General features: G+C 46.0%; 1 protein-coding gene across 7 annotated transcripts in view; it reads right to left on the minus strand.

Annotated features, from left to right (window-relative positions):
• Positions 1 to 24,408, minus strand: part of Extl3 (exostosin like glycosyltransferase 3) — an 87,032-nt gene that overhangs the window by 25,263 nt on the left and 37,361 nt on the right. Inside the window, exons 1-2 of one of the 7 annotated variants that reach the window (XM_055609665.1) lie at positions 17,923 to 17,981; positions 949 to 1,043 (exon numbers count right to left, since the gene is read on the minus strand). The exons of 5 other annotated variants lie outside the window; for them this stretch is intronic. The gene's annotated coding sequence lies outside the window, so the exon portion shown is untranslated. Of the gene's footprint in view, positions 1 to 948; positions 1,044 to 17,922; positions 17,999 to 24,408 lie in introns of those variants that run through there. One more of the 7 variants, XM_055609666.1, reaches the window with a different exon arrangement.

Genomic DNA, 24,408 nt, shown 5'->3' on the forward strand with positions numbered 1-24,408 from the left:
CCAGGCTCAGCCGCCCCAGCCTCCGTCCAGCTCCACATGTGCGACTGCTAAAGTCTCAGAAGGCCTTTTCTACTCTCAGGCTAAGACATGAAGTTGACAACAATCTTACTAAAAGTTTAAGGAGGGCAAGTGATCGGGATGACAAAAAGTAAAACAAAATCTACCCTTGAAATACTAAATTTGGACAATTTACATTTGTGAAATAGGGGCTGAGACAATGGCTCAGCAGTTGAAGCGTGCTTACAGTTCTTGCAGAAGACACAGTTTCTTTCCCAGAACTCACATGGGGTGGCTCCTAGCCACCTGCAACTCCAGCTTCAGGGGCTGCAAAGGCTCTGGCCCACACAAGCACCCATACTTGTGCACGCGCGCACACACACACGCGCACACACACACACACACACACAGTTAAAAATAAAAATAAATCTTAGGGCCAGGAATGATAGCATATAACTTTAATCCCAGAATTCATGAGGTAGAGGCAGACAGATCCCTACGTGTTTGAAACCATCCTGTTTTTTTTTTTTTTTTTAGGCCAAATAGGGTTTTATAGCGAAACCCTGCCTCAAAACACTAAAAATAAATCTTTAAACTCAGATAAATAACATCTACTCAAACACCCACATCCAGACTTATATTTCTTTTTGTTTGTTTGTTTGATTGATTGTTTTGTTTTCCCAAGACAGAGTTTCTCTGTATAGCCCTAGCTGTCTAAACTCACTCTGTAGGCTAGGCTGGCCTCAAATTCACATAGATCTGCCTGCCTCTGCCTCCTGTCTGGGATTAAAAGCATGCACCACCACTGCCTGGCTCATGACCCACATTTCTAAAGCATCCACATTATCCTTTTACTCAAGTGCTTGTGCTTCTGCTGTACTGTGTGTAAGAACAGAGCAAAGGAAGAAGAGACAGGCTACAGGCCATGCAGCCAGTGCCCTCCCTGCTCACCTTACGTGGCTGCGTTCTTCCTTTTTCTAGCTTATGTAGTAGTATTATGCTTCAATATATGATTCTTAAAATAGTGGACACCAGAGCTTGCTCTCCTGATTTAAAGAGAAAACAGAAGTGACTATTTGAAAAGCGCTCCCTACTGAAGGTGCTGTTAAGGATTTTAATTAGGCTTTCTGAAAAGCTTCCCTAGCAGTACAGCAGCACAGAGCATGCTACAAGCAGAGCTCTTTGGAGTGAGCAGGTCCTCCCAACAAACAGTAGGACAATGGGAGTTTTTTCAGACAAACTACTCAGGTGGCTGTTGCTTGCTGCTGTGCTGGAGTGTAAAACGGAAGCTATAAAATGTGGGCAGCATACAAGGACTTTAGCAGTATACACTGAGTTCTTTATGAGTTCTTTGTGAGAATGGAGTTCAGGATAAACAGGAGACAAGAGAGGAGCATGTAGAGGCATAAATGAGGCAGCATCAGCCCTGAGCCAGGTGTGCAGGCCCCACGTGGAGGAAGCAAAGGCAGGAGGAGCTTGGGTTTGAGCATTTGGGCAACAGTACTCCCAGTACACCCAACATACAGAGTTGACAACAGAAATAAACGTTCTAATGGAAACCAACACTGGTTCCAAAGAATTTTATCCCACTAAGTTCTATCTCATTTGCCAGCAGAAGCCAAAAGGATAACCATTGGCCAACAGTGTGGATTTTGCATTTTAAACATCTACTTACAGTTTTCAAGCTTGAAAGAAAGAGAAGCCCTCAAACTCTCTTCTGATATTCTCTCATCCAGAAATAAATGCCCACAACACTTAGGCAGAGTGGTCTTCAGGGGTTCTCGCAACTGCACTGTACATCTTCCTAATCCTCACCTGCCCCATTCCTGCCTACAATGCATCCTTCACACTGCAAACGAGAGGCACCTAGATCAATATGTGCCTTCTTGCTGCACTGCCCCCCATATGCAAATTTAGCCATCACCATTCACACTGCTCAATCAAACTGAGCTATGCTGCTGCCTTTCAATTCACCCAAACCAAGTTCTGTACTACCTACCTCATACTTGGTCTGTCTGAAATACTCTGCTTTTCCTGGCTGATCTAATGCTTCTTCTTTTCTTTTGTTTATTTGTTTGTTTGTTTGTTTGTTTGAGACAGGGTTTCTCTGTGTAACCCTGGCTGTCCTGGAACTCACTCTGTAGACCAGGCTGGCCTTGAACTCAGAGATCCACCAGAGTGCCAGAGTGCTGGGATTAAAGGTGTGCATCACCACACCTTTTTTTCTTAGTGATCTCTCTTTAAAGTTGCCTCTCTTAGATCCTAACACTTTCTGGTATTAACCTACAGACTTTCTTTTTTTCTTTTTTCTCCTTCCTCTTTCCCTTCCCCGTCTCTTTTCTTCTCTCTTTCCCACTGTCTACACTAAACCCTATTCCCTGAGAGCAGGACCCTTGTCACTCAGGCCTTGCTATGTCACCACTGCATTCACTGTAAGTTACTGAATGAGTTGTGTCACTGAGCACCTCCTCGGTTCCTTCCCTTGGTTTTATGGGAGGACATTTTTAGTATCCCACCCACATCTTTGACTCATTTTCTTTTTCTGTCTCGGGGACATCCAGTCTTCCTCCTACTTCATACTTAAAAGTATTCTGGAAGGCTCTGCATCATCTGTTAATGAACCCATCTGTTTTCATGATGTCAAGCATCATCTATGCCCAGATCTTCCTCAATGGTCGCCTTGCTGCTCTATACCACAGCACGGTCCTGGGTGTTGCCTCTCCTGAGGTGCACCAGCCACTCCAAGGACTTCGTTTTCCAAACAACTTTTAGTTCTGCCCATGATTCTACATATCTCCAGTCAGAAACAATGTGCTATATTCAGGAAAAACACAGACCTCAAGGCAGCCAGCCCTGGATGGAACCCCACTATCAGATGCTCATTTTACCATCAGAAAAGAGACCTTTGCTCAGAAGTATTACAAAACTCATAGACAGCATGTGAGCCCTACCTTCTGAGTATGTCACATAAAAGGTTACAGGCTGGCTAAAAGCCTCTGTTATTTTTCAATCTCCCGCTCCTGATCCGTATCTGGTCTCCTGCCAAATCTTGCCATTTGGCAATCATAAGACATTTGCAATAATGGTTTACAATAACTTTTACATGTATCCCCTTTTAATTATTATTTTGCCTTCACACTACAATAATCATAATACTTACCCAAGATTCTCTACTTATCCTATATATTACCAAAATCTGTATTTTAAAATCTCACCTAACAGCAAGGCTGTGGTGGCACATGCCTTTAATCATAGTACTTGGGAGGCAGACACAGGTGGATATCTTTGAGTTCAAGGCCAGCTTGGTCTACAAAGTGAGTTCCAGAACAGCCAGACCACAAAGAGAAACCCTGTCTGGAAAAACAAAATAACAACAAACCTCAGTTCACAGTGCTCTAGCCTGAACGTCACTGGCCCATCCTTCAGTTCCCCAATCCACTCTTCTATTACGTCCCGTCTACTGATGACTGCAGCCATATACTGATTTCATAAACAGGACTTTTTCAGGTCCATGCCACTTTCTCCCTACCTTTCCATCTTATTTAGTTTATTTGTAACAATCTGCTAACCTGGAAAGATAACATATGCCTGCTACACGGGAGGCAGAGGCAGGAGACCACCTGAATTAGGAGTTCAAAACCAATATGGTCAATGTATGGACACTCTCATTTCAAATAATAATAATAACCAAGGAGAGCAACAGAACCAAAAAATCTGGGCCCGGAGTCTTTTCTGAGACTGATACTCCAACCAAGGACCATTCATGGAGATAACCTAGAACCCCTGCTCAGATGTAGCTCATGGCAGCTCAGTCTCCAAGTGGTTTCCCTAGTAAGGGGAACAGGATCTGTCTCTGACATGAACTCAGTGGCTGGCTCTTTGATCACCTCCCCCTGAGGGGAGGGAGGGAGCAGCCTTACCAGGCCACAGTGGAAGGCAAAGACAGTCCTGATGAGACCTGATAGACTAGTATAAGATGGAAGGGGAGGAGGTTCTCCCCTATCAGTGGACTGGGGTAGGGGCATGGGAGGAGATAAGGAAGAGAGGGCAGGATTGGGAGGGGATAAGGGAAGGACTACAGCTGGGATACAAAGTGAGTAAATTGTAATAACTAAAAAACAAATTAAATTTTAAAAATAGAAAAAAATAATAAGATTTTAATATGATAATCCCAACAACTACCTGTGGTCTTAATTTCTACCACACTATCATCCACTACAAAGTAACACAGCCAAGGGGGCATTTGCCAAAGCCAGCACTATGTTTTTGAACGTTCAACCTCAAAAACTCTGAGCAAGAGGAAGCCATCAAAACTCCAAGAGGGTGGGGACGGTCCTCATGAAGGTGCTGCCGTAGCTGAGGTGGGTGGGCAACTGGAGCTGCTGGGCTAGAGATCAGGAAAATGGCCCTGTTAAGTTGCCCATGCTCTGCTGGACAACCCTACACCCAAGCACAGCACTGGCTGGACTCTAGGTTATGGAAAAAGAAAAAAAGAAAAAAAAAAAGGAAGCTGGAAGGAGGATGGAGGATGGGGGTGGGAGGCACTGGGCAAGCAGTTGTGAGGGAATTGATAAGATCAAAACACATTGTATATATGTATGAAATTCCCAATGAATTAAAAAACAACTGTGAGTTAAACAAACCTCTTTATTTTCTACATTACTCAACCTCAAGTGTTTTGTGACAACAGCAGAAAACAGACTAATCGGTATAAGTAATGCAGAGATGGTTTAGAGCACGTAGCACAGGTGTTCATAACCTGTGGTTTGCTAGCCTTCTGTGGGGTTGAACAACCCTACACAGGAGTCACCGAAGACCATGGGAAAACACGGATATTCATATAACTGTTTGTAACAGTAATGAAATTACTGTTATGAAGTAGCAATGAAAATGACTTTATGATTGGGGTCACCACAACATGTATTAAAATTCCTCAGAGCAGGAACTGCTAAACACTATTTTGCATAAGGAGCTTGAGTATCCGCAGATTTTTTTACCAACAGAATCTAGCACAGTCTCTCACTCACAATAAGGAGAACTGTATTCTATCTGTCTTCTTTGGTGGCTACCCTTAAAAGGCAGAGCATAATGTTGGCTTAACCAAGCTGAAGTTGTACTTGTGACGGCTTCCTCCGTTCAGAGTGCTACCCACGTCACCCTGAATCAGGCTTGCGGTGACCCACTTTAGTCCCAGCCGCAAGTCCTCACCAGAGGTGCACGCTGGTTCAGTCCTCATATCCTGGCCGATTTCTTTGCTCACAATATTCTGTTCCTCTTCGTGCTTCATTCCTTCCTTCTGGTTGTTGCTTTTTTGTTCTTTCCTCATACACAATTTTCCTTTTCCACCATACTTTGGAGAACCTCTAGATTTATCACCATCATTACAAAGTGAAATGTCAGTCTATATGTATGTATAAAGCAGTTTGACCCCACTTCTCGTTGGCTTTGGCCTCTCTCTCTCTAGCTCTCTCTCCCTCTCTCTCATGAATGTGGGAGGGGTGGTTGGGGTAAACATGCACATCCATAGGCCAAAAGTTGACTGTATGTTCCTCAATCCAATCCGATTTTTTTTTTTTTTTTTTTGCTTTTCAGGACAGGATTTCTTGTGTAGTCCCAGATGTCTCTGAACTCTCTCTCTGTAGACCAGGCTGGCCTCAAACTCAGAAATCTGCCTCCCTCTGCCTCTGAGTGCTAGAATTAAAGGAGTGTGCCACCACCGCAGGCTCCAATCTTTTCAGGGGAAGGTCTCTTACCAAACCTGGAGCTTACCATTAAGCTATATGGGCTGGCCAGCAAGTTCCAAGGATGCTCACACTTCTGCCTCCCCGGCTAAGCCACTGCACCTGGCTTTTACAGGAGTGCTGGAGATCAAACATAGGCCCTCCTGGCTTGAGTGGAAAGCACTTTAGCAACTGAGCAGTCTCCCAGACCCATGCTCTGCTGTTTGAAAAATCTTTAGAAAGTATTTACTTGTAGGGTTTTTACTTGAGAGGAGTTGTTTCTGTTTTGAAGACTCACTGCACTTTCTGAATTTTAGGACTCACTAAACTATAAATTTATTATCTGCACTCTCTCAGTATAGCCCACCCAACCCCCACCATCCCCCCAATGCCTGTCAGAGCCTACTCCAGCCTCCATACCCTTTCATCTCTTTCATAATTTTCCCTTTGCCCTCTGTGCTGCCTTCTGGCAATTTCTTCACATCTGTCTAGTTTAAGAGTTGGAAAACTTTCAGTAAAGAGTCAGACAACTAATATTTTAGTATGTGCAGCATACTTTACTATTTTAAAGGGAGAAAGGATTTAGAGATAGCTCACTGGCTAGGAGCACTTGCTGCTCTTCCAGTAGACCCAGGTTCAGTTCCTAGCAACCATATGGTGACTCACAACCATCTGTAACTCCAGTTCAAGGGATCTGAGGCCTTCTTTTAGCCTCCACCGCACCAGGTATGTATGTGGTACGTATACATACATACAGGCAAATATTCATACATGTAAAGTAAAACAAATATTTGAAAACTGTAAGACAACCCTTTTAAAATGTTCATTCTTACACTGCAAACTATAAACAAGGCATTTCCTGGGCACAGTGACACACACCTTTAATCCCAGCACTTGGTAGACAAGGGCATGTGGATCTCTGTGAGTTCAAGGCCAGCTTGGTCTACAGAGTGAGACTGTCACATAAAAAAAAAAAAAAAAAAAAAAAGCAAGCCAAGCGTCAGATACAGCCCACAGGCCATGGTCTTCAGCTCTCTGCCTGTATCACTCCTCAGCCTACTGCTGGGCTTTAATTCCAGCAGCTTGGAAGGCTCCAGAAGCCCTATTCTTGCATGTTGTTACAGTACCTACGCCTTGTCTTCCTTGCTCACCTTGCTGTTGATTCCTGCTTATCGGATGGCAGATTGCTCCCTTTGTAATCCTGTACTCGCTCCCTCTTTGAGGGTGTTTATTTCTGGGAAACCTATGCGCACCCTCTAGAGCAATCTGTTGGACAGATAGCCCTGCCTTATTATCAGCTTGCAGTTTTGTGTCAATGTCTCAACCTAGAGATTCTCAACACCACACAGCAATGATAAATGTGAACACAAAATCCACAGACGGGAAAACCACAGCCCTGCTTTCTCGGTGGCTACTTCCTCCTCCTAACAACCCACAGTCCAGTCTAAGAGGGGCATCTGTGTGCCTGTGGCAGAGGCTCTCTGTCCCCCTGCACCCTGAAGCTCTATACTCACATGGTGTGTCAATCCTACTGCTCACAAACGCGAGGACTTTTCCTCATCTCTTCGAGAATAGAAGCACAAGTCACTAACAGGAGCCAGCACCTACCTCAGGTGTGGCTGCCCCAGCCCACTGACCTTAGATTCTCAGCGGGGCTTCCTACCCTTCACTTGTCTGTTTTAATGAGACATTACCTCTCTCTCGACCACATGGATGTTCATTCTAGAGGAGAACACAATGCTATTTCGCCAAAGGCAGAGGCTTCCCTTATCCACGCGTGTACTTACAAAACTAGGACACCGTATGTTCTCTTTTGCAACCTGATTTTTCTTTTCACTTATATTAGAAGCTGTTAAGCCAGACATGATGGCACTGGCACATGCCTATGATCCCAGCGCTCGAGAAGTGGAAGCAGAAGAATCAAGAATTCAAGGTCAGGGGTAAAGATATAGCTCAGCGAAGGACCTGAGTTTAGTTCCCCAGTCGGTGGCTCACAATGACCTATAATTCTAGGTCCAGAGGATGTGATGTCCTCTTCTTGGATTCTGAGGGCACTGCATTCGCAGGCACAAAGATATACACACAATTTTAAAAATAATAATAAAAATACAATTTAAAAGTAGTTCAAGGTCACCCTTACCTACACTGCCAGTTTAAGGTCAACCAGTTTAAAAAATGAAAACAAAATCCCTCTGTCCTACCATGAGACAGCCTACCACAAAGGTATTAATAGTTAAATAATGCCTATAAACAGGCATTAGTAGTTGATGACCACCCATAGGGAAAGGCCATGCACCAGGTATAAGCCCTTTTGTTACATGGGTGCTTCTAGTTTCCACTATGATCAAAGCCTTCCTGAGCATTTCTGCATAGATCCGGAGCGTTTTTTCCATGTGAAATGTCTTGCCATTTTTTAAATCATTGTTTACTAGGAAGAGGATAATACATTTCCAAGAAACAGAATCAAAGCTTCCATTTACCAAAGCTCACTAATAATGGTGTGACAGACAGTGGGTAGAATTCAGTTACCTCTTTGCTGGCCACATCTCCCATTCTTCTGTCTGGGTAAAGAGAAAGTGACCTGGACCAATTTGTCCTTCATAGTAAGTGGCAGTTAGGAGTGGCTGGGACTTCTCTCCCTCTCCTCCCAGGGAATGAGAGGGAAACATACTCTGCCACTAAAGAGAGCCACACCAAGCAGGTTCAAGGAAGAAAGACTCCATATACAAGCCACAGAGACTCCAGAGTCTGTAGCTGCAGTTAGGAATGCAACTGAATGTCACTGAGTTTTCTTGAACAGACAATGTGGGAGACCAAGTGGCTTCTTGCAATTACTATGGAGGCTGCCATTACTCTCATCCCTCGTCTGTTTATCAGAGCTCTCTGCAGCCACACTGCTCTGCACATGCCAACAGTCCAATGTGTCCAGTCTGAGGCTGCGTTTCACTAGGTCGGTTTCCTGCTCAAGGTATGCATGGTGCTCTACCTAATAATCACCCTGTCCACTGCTCCTCATGGTTCCCTTCAAAGTTCTAGCCAGCCAGTATAGAGAGTGCAGGGCCCGAGCTCTCTTTTCTGTCAGTCTCATTCCCCAGCAGATGGTCCTCCTTTCGCCATATACCCAAACCACTAACCTTTGGGGCCACTTTAAATCTTACAGAGTCCTTAAAGTTTCTCAAACTAAAACGGACTGCCAAATCCCTCAACTACCACTAAACTCAATTTAGTATTATATGGTTCAAAACTTAATTCCTCACCTCAACTGATTGTCAACCAGATCAAAAATTCCTTAGAGAAACTGCAATCTTTCTCTTTCTAGCTCTTAAATCTCCCTCAGAGAGATGGCAGCTATCGCTAACATACGACTCAAACTCTAAGCTGACATTTTCCTCTCCAGACAATTTTGAAATTTACAGCCTGCTCCCTCTCTCATCTCCTCCCCTCTGTCACCTATTACTTACCCCTCCTCATCTCCTACTTCTTCCTCTGTCACTTCCTTCCCCGTCACCCCGCATCTCACCTTCTCCTCCCCTCGTCACCTCCTCCCCCTTCTGTCACCCCCATCACTACACACACACACACACACACACACACACACACACACACCATCACTTCCTACTCCTTCCCATCACCTCCTCTGTCACCTCCTCCCCTCTCCATCACCTCTTTCCCCCTCTGTCACCTCTTCCCTTCTCTGTCGTACCCCTATTACCACCTCCATCACTTCACAATAAATTTGGGGCACCTATTTACTTAGGTCCTCTTTAGTGTCTTTTAACAGTTATATCCAAAAAAGTTGAGGGCAGAGGGGGGACAAAAAGGAGGTTGAGAAAATTATGCCAAAACACCCAGATGGAGAGGCACAGAAGAGTAGCTGGCTCCACGGGGCTGCCCTAGGCCATTCCCAGGGTTCCCACATGAAACTCTATGCATGCTTAACACGGTTCTCAACTGAATCGTGAGCCAACAGTTCCTGAGTGCTGATTGTGTGGCAGATTAAGTATATTACATTGTTCAGAACATCACCTTAATCATCCAGCAACCATACAGGTAGATGCCGCTACACCGTGTACATGAGAAATCCAAAGCCCACCATCCACTATGGCTGTGGAATTGTAGCGCTTAAACTCATACCAAGGCAGCCTGACGCAAGTCCCAACCATTGTGTTAAAGTGCCTGTGACATTCATCTACGGAGAGTGTTTCCTGTCCCAAAAGCATACACACAGGCTTTCTACATTCTCCATGACTGTACTAATGCACTATAATCACAATGATTAAAGCAAACAGTCTCTTCAGACTTAAAGTGTTTCTTTACTAAAAAAGAAAATTATGTACCAGTGTATATTTATCTGTGCATCTAAGACCTATCCAAACATATAGTACTATTTTTTGTTCCCACTTCGGCCAAAACTGCCTCATGAAGCAGAATTCTATCAAAGCCCAAGCATCGTAGTTACAGCCATCGCTAAGAGACCTGAGTTTTTCTGAAGGCTGATGACATGGGAATCAATGTAATTACAGCCAACTAAGGAAGACAACACTGCACCGAGATCAAGGCAGAAAGCAGCAACGACACTGCACCCATGGAGTGGTTAGTCCTTTTACCTCTGCAGGTATCAGGCTCAGCGTATTCCAGGCAACACAACTCACAATATTGATATTGATTGTTACAGAAGCAGGGGAGCGGGGAGGCAGTGGTTATTTCTGCTTTACAGACAAAGAGGTGGTAAATAGTGGAGGTTAGAAACTTGCTTAAGACAACAAGCTGAGGAGCCAGACACAAGCCCAGCTCTATGTGGCCTCGCACACTGCACACACCTTCTCAATTGTCTACTATGTTTCCTAGCAAGAAACCCTTTGTTTCTACTCCTTTTACTTGGTAAGTATGTATTGTTTTTGTAACTTAAAAACAAACAAACAAACAAACAAACAAACAAAAACCTAGGCATGGTAGTACACTACTGTAACCCTAGCACTCAGGAGGCTGAAGCGAAAGGATAGGGAGGCCAGCCCCAGCTACCTAACAAACAAGAGGGAAGAAAAGAGGAGAGGGAAATATTTACTTACTTACTTACTTACTTACTTACTTACTTACTTACTTACTTACTTAATCTATTTACAGCCTGATCCCAGCCCCCTCTCCTCCCAGTCCTACCTTCATGCTCCCTTCCCCCATTCCCCCCAGAGGGAAATATTTGTTGCAGTCTTGTAAGTATATCATGTTTGATGACGATTCAGTAAATAATTTGATAATTACCTATTTGGGGGAAAAAACAGATTTCTATCACAAACCAGAATTCAAAGTCCCAGATGAATTTAAAAAATCGTCACAGATGAACCATACAAAAAGGGAAACAGGCTTGCCACTTCAGCTCAAGGTAAACATGGAGGCTTTTCTAGGAATCCAAGGATTCCTAGAATCTAGCACAGCCACAGGAGTCAAACACACTTGACTACCTGTGAAACTAAAGGTTCTGTGTGCGTACGTGCTTGCACGCGCATGGGTATATGAGTGAGAATGTATGTGCGTGTGCATGTGTGGGTTGGGCAGGGGTGATCAAAAGACTGATTTGCTATCTGGCCATAGTTTAAAAGGTAAAAACATTAAAAGTAGTCAAAGAATAAAGGATTACTAAAAGAAAGGGTGGAGGGGGGAGTCAAATAAGCATTTTAAATGTGTGCCTTCTGGCCAAAGAAGCACAATTCAAACAAAATAAAGTGATTCTTTCCAATACTGAATCAGCAAAGAACTGTGTAATATCTGGTACTTATCAGAATCTGGTCACAAGCCTTTCTGGAATACAGTTTGGCAAACAGAGACTGTGTGGACTCCCAATTCCACTTCCAGAAAGTCTTAAGAATCATGAATAGGATGAAAATGACCTGCAAGACTGTTCATACTGAAACATTAAGGTGAAGTTCAGAACGTTCTGGGCCACGCGGTCATGGTAGGTACCTATGTTGATGCAAAGGTAAACAGAGGTCATCTGTGATGACAGTCTTAGTTTTCCCTCTTTGATTTAGCAATTTCACTTTCTAGGAATACATTCTAGGTGAAAAAGACCTATACACAAGATATAAATACCTCAGCATTCTTTCCACAATATATACAACAGAACATCCAAGAAGTTAAATCTGGCTAAATGTAAAATATGTAACATTACTTACGTGGACATCAGACTTTAAACTTTTCAATAATTTTAAGTAAGACAGAAACACATTTACAATGCTGTATTAGTAGTAAAATAACATCCAAAACCATGTATCTGGAGAGAAAAATAGAACACACAGAAGCAAAACACCAACTGTGGCTCTTTTATATTACAAAGTTGTACCTACATAGTGAGACCCAGGACAGAGAAAGGTAAACAGTAAGACCTTGTCCCAAAAAAAGAAAAAAAAAAAAAAACTTTTTTGAAAATGCCATGTGAGCCAGGCTAGCCCCAAACTTGTGACAATCCTCCTACCTCTGCCTTTACCTCCCAAATAAGGGAATTACAGACCATTTATGCCTGGCTTTTTTTCCAAGCATATTTCTGAAAGTGAAAGAAGTGTAGGAAGCAGTTTAATAAGGTCTCTAGGCGCATTTTCTCGAACAGTCAAGTCGTGGTATGACAGAGACTGGACTGATCGTTCTAAGACTTCCATTTCTTAAGAATCGGGCTGACGGCATTAGTAGCCTGGGCCTCTCTCAGAGACACAGAGCTGCAGCAGAAGCTGGCTTACCCGTTTGTAAACCAGCTTGTGAGTTCTGCCCTTGCTCTATTGTCTTTCTGATTCACCGGCCCTTCACAATGCCTCTCTGACTCATAAGCTCTTGGCACTTTGGTTTTTGAGGCAGTCTCAGGACAGCCTCAAACTCCTGATGACCCATGGATCACAGTCAGATGCCACCACACCCTGCTTAGTCCTCTTTTTAACTCCTAAAGGAGAGGGTTAGAGCAGCTGGCCTCCAGGAGCCTCCGGATTCAAGGACTCTGCTGACTTACAAGTACCTTGCCTAGGAAATGCCCAGAGGTTCATATGCTTTTTACTGGAAGAACAAACAAGGTGTCAAGTCCAGGCAGCAAGGCTCCAGACCTCCTCTAAGCACCTCGCCCCAGCTCCACCCCTGTTTTCCACGGAGTCCATTAATAATAAGTATGGGGCCTTATCTACTGTTTTCCTTATTCAAAGTCACAGTGCTTTCAGTATTTTACAACTAAGAAATAAAGGAAGTCGTGCTGGGAGGAGTCAGTCGAGACTGGGAGAAAGCCCAAAATACAAAAAGCTATCAGCTGGATTTCTGCAGAGGAAATCCAATAGAGATAAAGACAAAGCTTACACTTTGATCTCAAACTGCACGGGCACCACTGCATTTAAGTGAGCACAGGCCTCGGCACTTGAAAGTTGGTGACACCAGCTACGGAGATTGCAATCAGTGCAGCAAGAAAACCCAACTATTTAGGAAAAGCCCATCACCTTAAATTTGGTTTTGTTTTTTGTTTTTCTTTGTTTTTGTTTTTGTTTTTGTTTTCTTAAAGTGAAAAACTGGCTGAAAAGCAAAGGAGGTTGTGTCTTCAGTGCTGTGTGCAGAACTCTGTGATCTGCGCTGACAGCCATCCTTGAAGAAGGCCATTAACACAGTAAATGGAAGGCAGAGGAGTCAAGAGCTGGCAAGGGGATTTAAAACCGTCAAACAGCTGGTGAAAATGCAAGTACTTTGAGGACAGCAGAAGCCTTAAGAGTCAGACTGACAATCGAAGTTGGCCAGTGAAGACAGCAAAATGCAGACAATACCAGTGTGATGCACTGTCATCCTATGTAAGTAATGTAGCAATAATGTACAATATTTTCCTCAAAAGTTTGTCATGAGATTTCCCTACTTCTAAATGCTGGCTTCTGATATAAGTTTCTGTGTAAGCTGAAAGCCTTATTTGATTCAAACACACCAGTGCGCAACCTGTATCCGAACCAAAGAGACACGGTGGGATTTTTCTACATAGACCAAAATGGTGATTCTCGGAGACAAAACCACAGCTGGAACTAAGGAAAAACCTTCTGGCCTGAGCCTACAAGCTGGGAAGAGCCATATCACTCAACACTGTAGCTTCAGTCAGGTCTCCTGGGCACTCAGTCTTCTCTGCTACGCGTCCCTCCTCTCCCCACCCCCACACAGGGCAATGTGTTAGCATTTAGCCTCTCTCTCAGTGACTTGTTTGTTAAGGCTTATTTCATTTTTCTCATGTGTACGAGTACTTTGCCTAAGTGTGCATATGCACCACGGGCATACCCGGTGCTGGTGGAGGCCGGAAGAGGGCATCAGATCCCCTGAAACTGCAATTACAGGTGGTTCTGAGCCACCATGTGGGTTCTGGGAACCAAACCAGGTCCTCCTCATGACCAACAGGTACTCTTGGCTAAGCCATCTCTCCAAGCACTCAGTGACTTAAAGAAACATTTTTTTTTAAATTTATGTGTTTTACTTATTTTTATGTGCATTATTGTTTTGCCTGCATGTGTGAGGGTCCCTAGAGCTGGAGTTTTGGACAGTTATGAGTCGCCAGGTGGGTACTGGGAATTGAACCTGGATCCTCTAGAAGAGCAGCCAGTGCTCTTAACAGCTGATCTAGCTCTCCATCCCTAAAGAATAAATTCTGTGGAAGAGGGGGCTGGAGAGATGGCTCAGAGGTTAGGAGCACTGACTGCTCTTCCTAGAGGTCCTAAGTTCAATTCCCAGCAACCACATGGTGGCTCACAACCATCTATAATGAGAACTTGTGCCCTCTACTGGCATGCAGGTGTACATGCAGACAGAACCTTGTATGCATAATAAATAAATCTTTAAAGAAAAATTCTATGGAAGAAAAAAAACCCACAAAGATGGCAAAGAACTTATACAGCAATTAAAAAACTATTAGAAACCACCTTCATAGTGTATCTATAAATTTATTTTTAAACAGTTATTATTTTTGTGTCTGTATATGTGCCCAAGGAGGTCAGAGGGGTGTTGTCAGAGGTTCTGTGTGCTCAGGCTCACAAAACCTGGAGATCCATGCAGTTGTGAGGTACCTGATGAGTGCTGGGAATCAAACTCAGGTCTTCTATAAGAACAGTTATGTGCTCTTAACCACTGAGCCATTTCTCCAGCCCCATGTATTTACATATTTTAACTATCTGTTACTTATGCTGAGGGCATATTCCCAACCTATTTCCGTTTTGTATTCCTCCTTGGGATATAAAATATTTTTATTTAAAAAAATATATATTCAAAGGGAGCTGGAAACACTTAAAATGCTAACATGTAAAAGGTCAGGATTACAGGATAAAGCATCCACCAAGCAACCGTTGGTGTGTTAATCATTAACACCAGTCTCAAAGGTACTGGGCCCAGCCAAATGGAATATGCAAAAGTACTAGTGAGCTAATGAGGGGCCATACTTCAGGGCAGGCACGGGAGCTTCCTGGACCACCTGCTTTTCCACACTTTTCTGCAAACACAGACTTGCTCAATGGCCAACGGATACGTGCAGGTATTAACTACTGAATACATTAGAGCATACTCTATATTACATAGATGTTGTTCGTTCTTCAATGGACTCTCCCGTTCTCCTTTGTATGGCTCTATCCCTGGGATTTTATTGTAATGGGTCACTGGATGCCTCTGAGCAATGCCCTACCTTGCACATCATGGCCTACTCAGAGAAGCCGCGCTACTGAGTCTCTCTGTCCCTTTGTACTTCAAGGTTACAGTTTCGTTTGTTTTTGTTTTTAGACCCTGCTGCTGCCTCTCTCACACCTACTTACCTCACCCAAGACACCTGAAAGACTGAAGGGAGCACGTGGTTCAGGCAGGTGAAGACAATGCTCACAGGTGAGCCTACCTCTCTGAGTTCTCAATGTCATCTGCACACGATTTGCTATTTCATGGAACCTACAACACGTGAAAAAATCTTGCCTGTTTGTCCAGCTGCCCCATTATCTCAGATTCTCAGAGGGAACAGATACCAAAAGTGAAAGGAAACAAATACATAGAATATATGTGGGTTTGCTTGTTTTTTGACACAGGCATCATGTAGGCCAGGTTGGCCCCCAAACTCCCTTATGTAGTGAAGAATGACCTTGAACTCCTAATCCTCCTGAGCACCAAGAGCTGGTTTCAGGCCTGTGCTACCACAACCTGCCTGGAAAGAAACAACTCACCAAGAACTTTCTCAGCTAAACTCAGTTCTCCAGCAAAGACTAGTGGGGTAACTTTAGAATTTCTAATTAAAGATCCTTGATTCTTAGTCCTTGCTTCACTCTGAACTACATACAGAGACAGTCACAGCCGCACCAGGACTACACCTGGTGAGATGCTCTTATTTCTAATACCTGATTCTATTTCAGACACCACCTTAACTCCTCTCCAGATCACCAGGCGTGCTTGCCACTATAGCATGTGTGAAGCCCTGGTTCTACAGGTGACAAACAAGCAAACTCAGCTAGACAGACACTGCTTCACTGCCAAACTCCCCTACCACCCTTTACTGACTCTGACCACTAGGTTGGCGCTCACAACACACAGCACGTTGGCCAGGAACTCACCCACCCTGAGCCTCTTGCCTTCCTAACGTTGGGATTATTGGTGCAAAAACACCACACTCTGGCTTAGCACCTTCACGCAGCACAGCCTCCCCCAGCCAGCACACTTTCTTCTCAAAGTTTCTACCTTATTCTGGCTCATCCCCCTCTCCTAGCACACTTTCTCTCCCACCTGTCTCTGAGTCTTCTCCCACACTGGCAAAAGCTCTCACACCTAATCACCAAGAGATTCCAACACACAACAACGGTGTTTCTTCTAGAAAAGTGAAGGGTGAGAGACTAAAGACACATACGCCACAAGCTTTTTTGTTTGTTCTACCCCTCACCTTTGTTGACCAAACATGTTTCAAGAATTCTGAAGGGAGCTAGGTCTGGGCTGGGTGGCTCCAGCCTGTAACCAACAGGGAAGAGGCTGAAACAACAGGCTCACCAAGAACTCCAGGCCAGCCTGGGCTACAGTGTGACCCTGTCTCAAACAGCCAAACAAAACAAAAACCCACATACAACCCTGAATAGCCACCATTCTAGGTCTCCTCCAGTAAGCATTTAGACTAACTGGAACTCCTCAGGCGCTCCACAGGCAAAGATGAGGAAATTCTCACAGGAAAGGGTATGTTTAACTAACCAAGTAAGAGTTTTCTTTCATCACAAACTATGCAAAAGTCCCCTGCTGGAATAAGTTATTCAGAAAGTCTAGTTTCACTCAAGATTATCAAAGTCCCAGGAGGGAACTCACACTCTACAGGGAGTTACAGTCACGGGGTCAAAAAGGAACGCTAACTGTTGAGCAATAGATAGGAAACTTCGTGGTTGGTTGGTTGGTTGGTTGGTTGGTTGGTTGGTTGGTTGGTTGGATGGATGGATGGATGGATGGATGGATGGGAGAGAGGAGAGGAGATTAAGGAGTCCAGCCTTAAGATGCCAGACTCTTCAAACTGAAAGAACAAGGCAAAGCGAAGAAACGCTAAAGCCACCTCTTACATCACATATCGCATTTCTTCTTTCCCAAAAGAGGACCTGATAAAGGCCTTGAGTATCCCAAGAGCAACAACCCAGGCTGGAGGCTGACACCCGCCGAATTTCAGTGTGCACAGGGCCATAGGGATCTCAACAGGGGCTAAGCAGCTGGCTCACTGTGTAGACTAGGAAAAGCACCTGGTGGTGCCCGGCTCATCAGGCTGACCTGCGGCTCTCGCCTGCAGGGTAGTCGCCCCATTAGGGGCGGCGCACGGACCCGCATCCCTCTGCCCTCTGCTGCGGCACACCCAGGCCCCGGGAGGACACAGAGCACAGCAGCACCTGGACCCCTGGCAGGAAGTGGCCACCTGGAGAGAAGAGCCCGATGGGCAGCGGCGCGCAGCTGTGCCGGGAGAGCCGGCCAGATGTGGGAGGGAGCACCGGGAGGTGGGGGCTGTGCTTCCACAAGAAATACTACCGTGGGCCGCTCGTGCCCAGCCCCAGCGGAGCGAGGCCCCCGGCGCCGGGCAGGCCTACTCGGCTGCGCCGCCGCAGCAGCTCCCCGGCACGGCCGCTCGTGCCCCCGCCCGCCACGACCGCGCGCTCGAGGGCTCCCGGTTCTTCTCGCCAGCCTTTCCTGCCCTGCCCCGGTCCTCGGGCTCCCATGCTGCCTGAACTCCTACCGGCTTCCAGTCAGGAACGAGGCACCGCCGTCGCCTGCGAGAAACTCCGCTTCCCACCAGCCGCTCTGGCCGCCGGCTGCGCGCCTCCCAGGCCGCGCCGGATCCTCCGCTCCCCCTGCCGGCCGGCGGCCATTTCCGACCGGCGACGGCGGAACTTGCCGAAGACCAGGGCCGGAAATGGCCGAACCTGCGCCCGCCTGCGAGGGGAAAGCACAGAGGTGTTCGTGACTTTCCGGACGCACCCGAAAGCGGAGGAGGTGGTGGCGGTGGGCTCTGCCCTCAAGGATCCCAGGCGCAGGCTGGAGCCGGTGATTGTGAGAAGGGCCAGGCGCGTGGTCTTGAGTGGGGGGAGCCGCACTAATCCGGGTAGCCCTCAGCCTAAAAATTAGCCCATGTCCGGCTGAGGTGCCCTGCTCTAGAACACACAGTTCTGAAACACTTAAATATTTAGCTGCAAATAAAGGGCGGGGATGAATGGATGTTTAGGAAAGGAAAAAAAAAAAAAAAATCCCGGCTTTGCAAAAAACAACAGGTTAATCAAACTTGTGGTTTGTGGGCTAGAAGGAATACCATTTAAATACTTTAAAGGCAGTCCCTGTGATTTGGGATTGGCAAGACCCAAAAGAAATGAGAGGTTAAGGATGGAAGGAGGATCAATCCTAGAAGTGGCACGAGGTCACCGGCATTAAGAAAATAGTTTAAAAATCACAATACTGGTATCATCTAAAATTAGATTGCTTCGACTTTGAGTACACGCCCCCCAACAAGGCTGTTTACCCCAGGGCTTCGTCCACAGAGTCCAGACACCCAACCAGGTTGGCTCATCTCCATCCCTGTGCTTGGGTGGTCTGTCACTTTAAGAAGAACTGCGCCCCAAAGATGGTTTCACAGCTGCTGACCCTACCACCTGCCCTTGTTGAGAGAGCTCAGATCCAGTGCTCAGAACAGACAGGCTGAGAAAACAGGATTCCGTTCCTGCAGTGTACCGTCTGAGTTGACCTTTCCCTTTGCAAAACAAAACTTCTAAAAACCTTAGCAACCTATTTTCTGGAGCACTCTCCTCATTCGCTTGGTCTCTCCATCCAACTCCAAGTCAGGCTCTGTTCTTTCCTCCATCTGTCCTGTTTTACTTTCCTGTCACTGTAATAACACACCATGACCAAGAGTAACTTGGGGAGGAAAGGGTTTATTAGGCTTACACAGCCCAGTCATAGTCTGTTGCTGAGAGGAGACAAAGCAGGAACTTAAAAGCAGGGCAGGACCCTTGGAGGCAGAAACTGCAGCAAAGGTCATGGAGTTATACTGTTCGCTGGCTTGTTCCCCCTGGCTAGCTCAGTTTTCTTTTTCATACAATTAGAGACCACCTGCCCAAGGGTGGCTCTGCCCACAAGGGGCTGGGCCCACCCATACCAACCATTGATCAAGAAAATACCCTTCTAGAGACTGGCCCACAGGCCAATCTAATAGAGGAGTTTCTTTCTCCCCTGTTCTCTTTCTTCCCCTTCCCCACCCATCTCCCCCTCCTCCTTACCAATTGGAGGAGGGCATTTTGAGACAAGATCTCTCTCTACAGAGCCCTGGCTATTCTGGAACTCACTGTGTAGACTAGGCTGGCCTGAAACTCACAAGAAAGATGTCTGCTTCTGCTAGGATTAAAGGCAAGTGCCACCACACCCACACCTGAGGTTCTCTCTTCTAAGATAACTCCAGCTTGTGTCAAGTTGACAAAAAACTAACCAGTGCACCATTCTTCCTCCCTTCCTTCTGAGAACATGTTGCTCTCCTCTCTTCTACTGATGAGAACAGGAGGTAGAAATTGACCAGGCAGCTGGGGGCAGACAGTGACCAGCCCCTTTCTTGACAAGTGCCTAAGGCAGGTGTCTCTGGTTTTGCCATGGCCAGAGACTGGAGCTACCAGGAAGGAGGCCTCCATCTCTTTCCCCCAGAGGAGTACCCCTTTTCCTGGGAAGCCATACTGAGACTGTGACCCAGACTGCAAGGACCTCAACACCTGGAATCAAACCTGGACAGACCAGCTCATCAGCCCCCTTTTTCGTCCATCCATTAAAGCTCTATTAACTTTCAGGCAGTGTTGCTCAATGGGATCCCACTCCCATGGGAGGGAGGGAGTGGTTCCCATTGCGCAGGAGCTCAACCTTTTTTTTTTCCCTCCCTACAGGAGCTTTTTACCACCTAGAACTCACCCTCCGCGTTCCATAAATTTCATTCTTTGAATTTGGGAAGACAAAAACCAGAAGGCCTCTGGCTTGGGGGTGACTTTGATGGCCGTTGAGTTTCCAGGACCCTCACCTCTTGAGCTAAGCCCCCACAGAGCCGAGAAAGGCTCTGCTGCCATCAAAGATGCCAAGATATCCCTGCATCGCTTCTTCCTTCGCCATTAGCACCAGCCTCTCCCTTTCCAGAGCCCTTCTGCCACCGCAGACATACCAAAATACTACTCGCCCCCCATCCCCCTTTTGGAGAAAAGTCAGGAGCAAACTTTATAAGCCGAAGAACTGAAATTGGGGAAAACTTCATCTGTTTGGCTTGCCTTTTCCTTTAGCAGTTCCTCTACTTGGCTCTCTTCCAGAGATGCTTAGCAGCTGCAGGCAGGAAGAGCCCGGCAATGTGCAATGGGACAGGGTAGGAGGCAAGGTAAGAATTTCCAGGGGTTGCTTCATCCCCGTATTGGCAAGAGCGGGCTTGCGGATGACAGCTGCCTGGAGACCTTAGTCATCCTGTGGATTTGAATAACACAACACACTGCCGCCTCTAACACCGACTTCCTTGATTCTGACCGTACCTACGCTTTCGGGAAGGAGGAGGAGATTCACCTGCAACTTACTAGACATTAGGCTTGGCGGCTGCTCTCTGCTGTCACCCAGCACCTCTCATCCTCCTTACAGTGGGCCTGCTACTCCAACAACTTGTCGATCTCCTGCCCCAGTTCCTGCTCCTTTTGAAAGATGTGCCAGACCAGCAGCGTGACCCTGGCTTTCCCTGACACTTCTTTGCTTCCCACTTTAAGCAGCTGCTGAGCGGCAGCTCCACCTGGTAACAGCTCCCTTGCTGCAGGCCTCCTCGCGCGGCAGGCCTCCCCGCTCCTTATTTTGCAGCAGCACCCTAGATACCGTCACAGCCGCAACATCCCGGGAATGCATGTTTTATGAATACTTAATTGCCTGGCAGTGGGTAACACCCTTTACATGCCTGCTGTCTTAGTATAGCTAGGAAATGGCACCCTATGGACAGGGAAAGTGAAACGTGATGAAGTTCCAAAGAAGCAAGTGCCTGGGGCCACAGAGTGTGTGTGGGGCCCAGAGCCCAGACTCCAAGCCATCCCTAACTCTGAACCCCACATTCTTGACCAGAACTTTCCAGTTATTTCGCCAAGATACTAAATTTACTATTTCCCACAGTGAACTGGTCTCGATCCCTTCCTCCTTTCTCTCCCAGAATGTCCTGGTTTATAGTGACTTTCCAAACCTGGCATAATCTTCAATGTTTCTCTTTACACCTTACATTCAGTCACCAAGATCTAAAGCCTTGACCAGCCATCTTTCAAAATTCTAATACCTCCTTTTATCCCTCCCATGGACGTAACTCTTTACCAAAATTTCTGGCTCAAAAAACATAATCATATTCAGTGTTTTCTTTCTTCCAGAAAGGAGCTGAAGTGACAATCCACAACAAAGGGAGCTCTCTCTGACCTCACCACAGGTAGAGCTTTAACAGCCCTAATTGTCTCTACTTTGCATTTGGAACTTAATCAGAAATTGATTTGCGCCAGCAGTGGTGATTCACGCCTTTAGTCCCAGCTCTCAGGAAGCAGAGGTGGTGGTGGTGGTGGTGGGGATCTTTGTGAGTTCGAGGCTAGCCTAGTCTACAGATCTAGTTCCAGGACAGCCAAGGCAACACAGAGAAACCCTGTCTCAGGAGGGAAAAAATAAGAGAGAAATAGGTTTGCATTGTGATTTAAGAATCACATAAAGGGGTCCCTGTCTGTCCTAAGGAATTAGGATAGAAAATTAGGAAAAAGAGGATCCATTGTGCCTCTGGTCCCCAACAGTGACCCAGGGTTTGCCAGCACTGTTCTGCCTCTAATAGTTCCTAATTTTAAATTCCAAAAAGACAAATGTGATTGTGTTAATTTGGATCACATGTCCACCCTTAAATCAACTTAGCCTGGGCAACAGATCACCCCAAACACACCTGTAAAAAGAGCTTATGTCCTAAGGACTTAGGCACACGTACCTTTCTCTCACTTATACACCTGTATTTATACATCTGGCAAGTTGAATAGGTGAATACTTATCAGAGTCACCCAGTGTGACTCTGACAGTCACCTGAAGAAAAGATGCTCCCAGTCTAACAGCACTCTCCTCGGAGACCATCAGTCCAACTACGCAGGATGGAGATAATTAATACATATGCCATAAGCCTCTGGGGGTAAACAGTCACCATCAAGGAGAACAAGTTCAACAGAAGTTCACAGAATTGATACAAAGAATAAACAAGCGGGGGGGGGGGGTGGCACACGCCTGCAATCTCAGCACTTGGAGAGGCAAAGACAGGCGGATCTATGTGAGTTCAAGGCTAGCCTGGTCTACAAAGTGAATCCAGGACAGCCAAGGCTACACAGAGTAACCCTGTCTTGGAGAAAAAAAAAAAAAAAGACATTGGGGGCCTATAGCTAGGAAGTAGCTCAGTTGGTAGAATGCTTACAGCTCAGTTGGTCTAGCACACTTGTCTAGCACACGGAGACTGGGTGTGGTGGTGCAGGCCTGTAATCTCACAATGGAGAGGTGCAGGCAGTACCGTCTAACCTGGGATATCAGAGACATTGCTTTAAAAAAATTTACCAAAAATAGAAAACTCCCCAAATGGCCAGCAGCAGCAGCAGACCACATAAAACATGACGTGTTCATACGGCAACAGGAGCGATCACTCGAAGATCAGCATCAGATGCCGGTGTGAATTCTGTGGGTCTACACAATTAAGGAGAAGGACCTGGGGCTGCAGAGATGGCACAGCAGGTAAGCACTGGCTGCTGTTGCAGAGGGCCTGGCTTCAGCTCCCAGCACCTACAGCGTGAGTTCCAACAACCCCCATGTAACCCCACTTCTAAAGGCTTCCCCACGCTTCTGACCCCCATAGGCGCTAGGCACACACACCAGGCGTAAACACACACGGAGGTGGAACGCTCAGACACCTAAGAGAGAAGTCAATTTTTAGAAGAAGGAAAGGATCCAGACACAAAACAAATGTAAAGTTTATGTTCCCCAACTGAAGTGTGAAAACACGCGCAAGCTAACATGTTCATTCAGAGCGGAGAGACGGTTAGGCAGGCCGCTGCAGTGTGGGTTGTTAGGGTGCCCTCTGGGCATAGGTGTTTTCAAATTTGTCAAAATTCATCCAGCTGCTCACTTCCCACGTGAAGCCTTTTGCTAACATATATCACCCTGAATGATGCTTTTAACGCATAATTAGGATGCTGCCATGCGGTTACCCCAGAACTGCCGGTTGTCAGCCCATTCCAGCAGCCCTGGGGAAGGGCCACCATACTGCGCAGCCTCATCCCTTCTGGCTTGGAAAGGTGGTGGCAGCGTGCTGGGAAGAAGTCCCATGCCAGGGACTGCTCATGCAACACCTTACGTAGACTTAGGGGGTGTTTCTAGACACTTGTACAGCAGTTCACCAAGAAAGCCGGGCTGCAGAGAGCAAACCAGAGCCAGCACTCGGAGGGAAGTAGACAGGCCCATGAGAGATGGAAGGAGCCCTCTCCGAGGCTGTCACCGTTCAGTTCCTTCAGTTCCGGGATTCTCCACCTATCCTAGCTGTCATGGCGGCTGGATGCAATTGCTTGAGTTATTACCAAGAAAACCTTCAAGTCATTTATTTACATCAACGTGAAGAGCCTTCTGTGCCTAGCAACCAAGCGCATCACAGCTAATACACTCTCCTGCAACTGAGTGGTAGTTGCATGCTGGTACACCTCTGAGCACTTGTCAGACTCATCTTATTTAATGCTTGAACAACACAACACTGTCAGCATGGTGTGACTATTCCTACTTCCCAAATGAGGAAATGGAAGCCCAGAGAACTTAGCTTACTGGTTCGGATCTCATACCTAGGAAGTGGTCGTGCCAGGTGTTAGACTCTCTAAGATGCTTGAGAAGATGCTTAGAGAAGAAGTCGGCTAACAGATGCAAGGTGAACATATATACACGTGTATATATATATATATATATATATGTATATTGTATGTATGTATATATGTACATATAATGTGTATATACATACTATATACATTATGTGTGTATACATATATACATACTATACACACACACATATATATATATATAGTTTTTTTTCAAGACAGGGTTTTTCTGTGTAACCTTTGTTGACCTGGACTTGCTTTCTAGACCAGGCTGGCCTCAAACTCACAGAGATCCACCCACCTCTGCCTCCTTGAGTGCTGGAGTT

Source organism: Psammomys obesus, unplaced genomic scaffold (assembly GCF_907164565.1).
Source record: "Psammomys obesus unplaced genomic scaffold, mPsaObe1.curated_primary_1811, whole genome shotgun sequence".
Taxonomy (NCBI): Eukaryota; Metazoa; Chordata; class Mammalia; order Rodentia; family Muridae; genus Psammomys; species Psammomys obesus.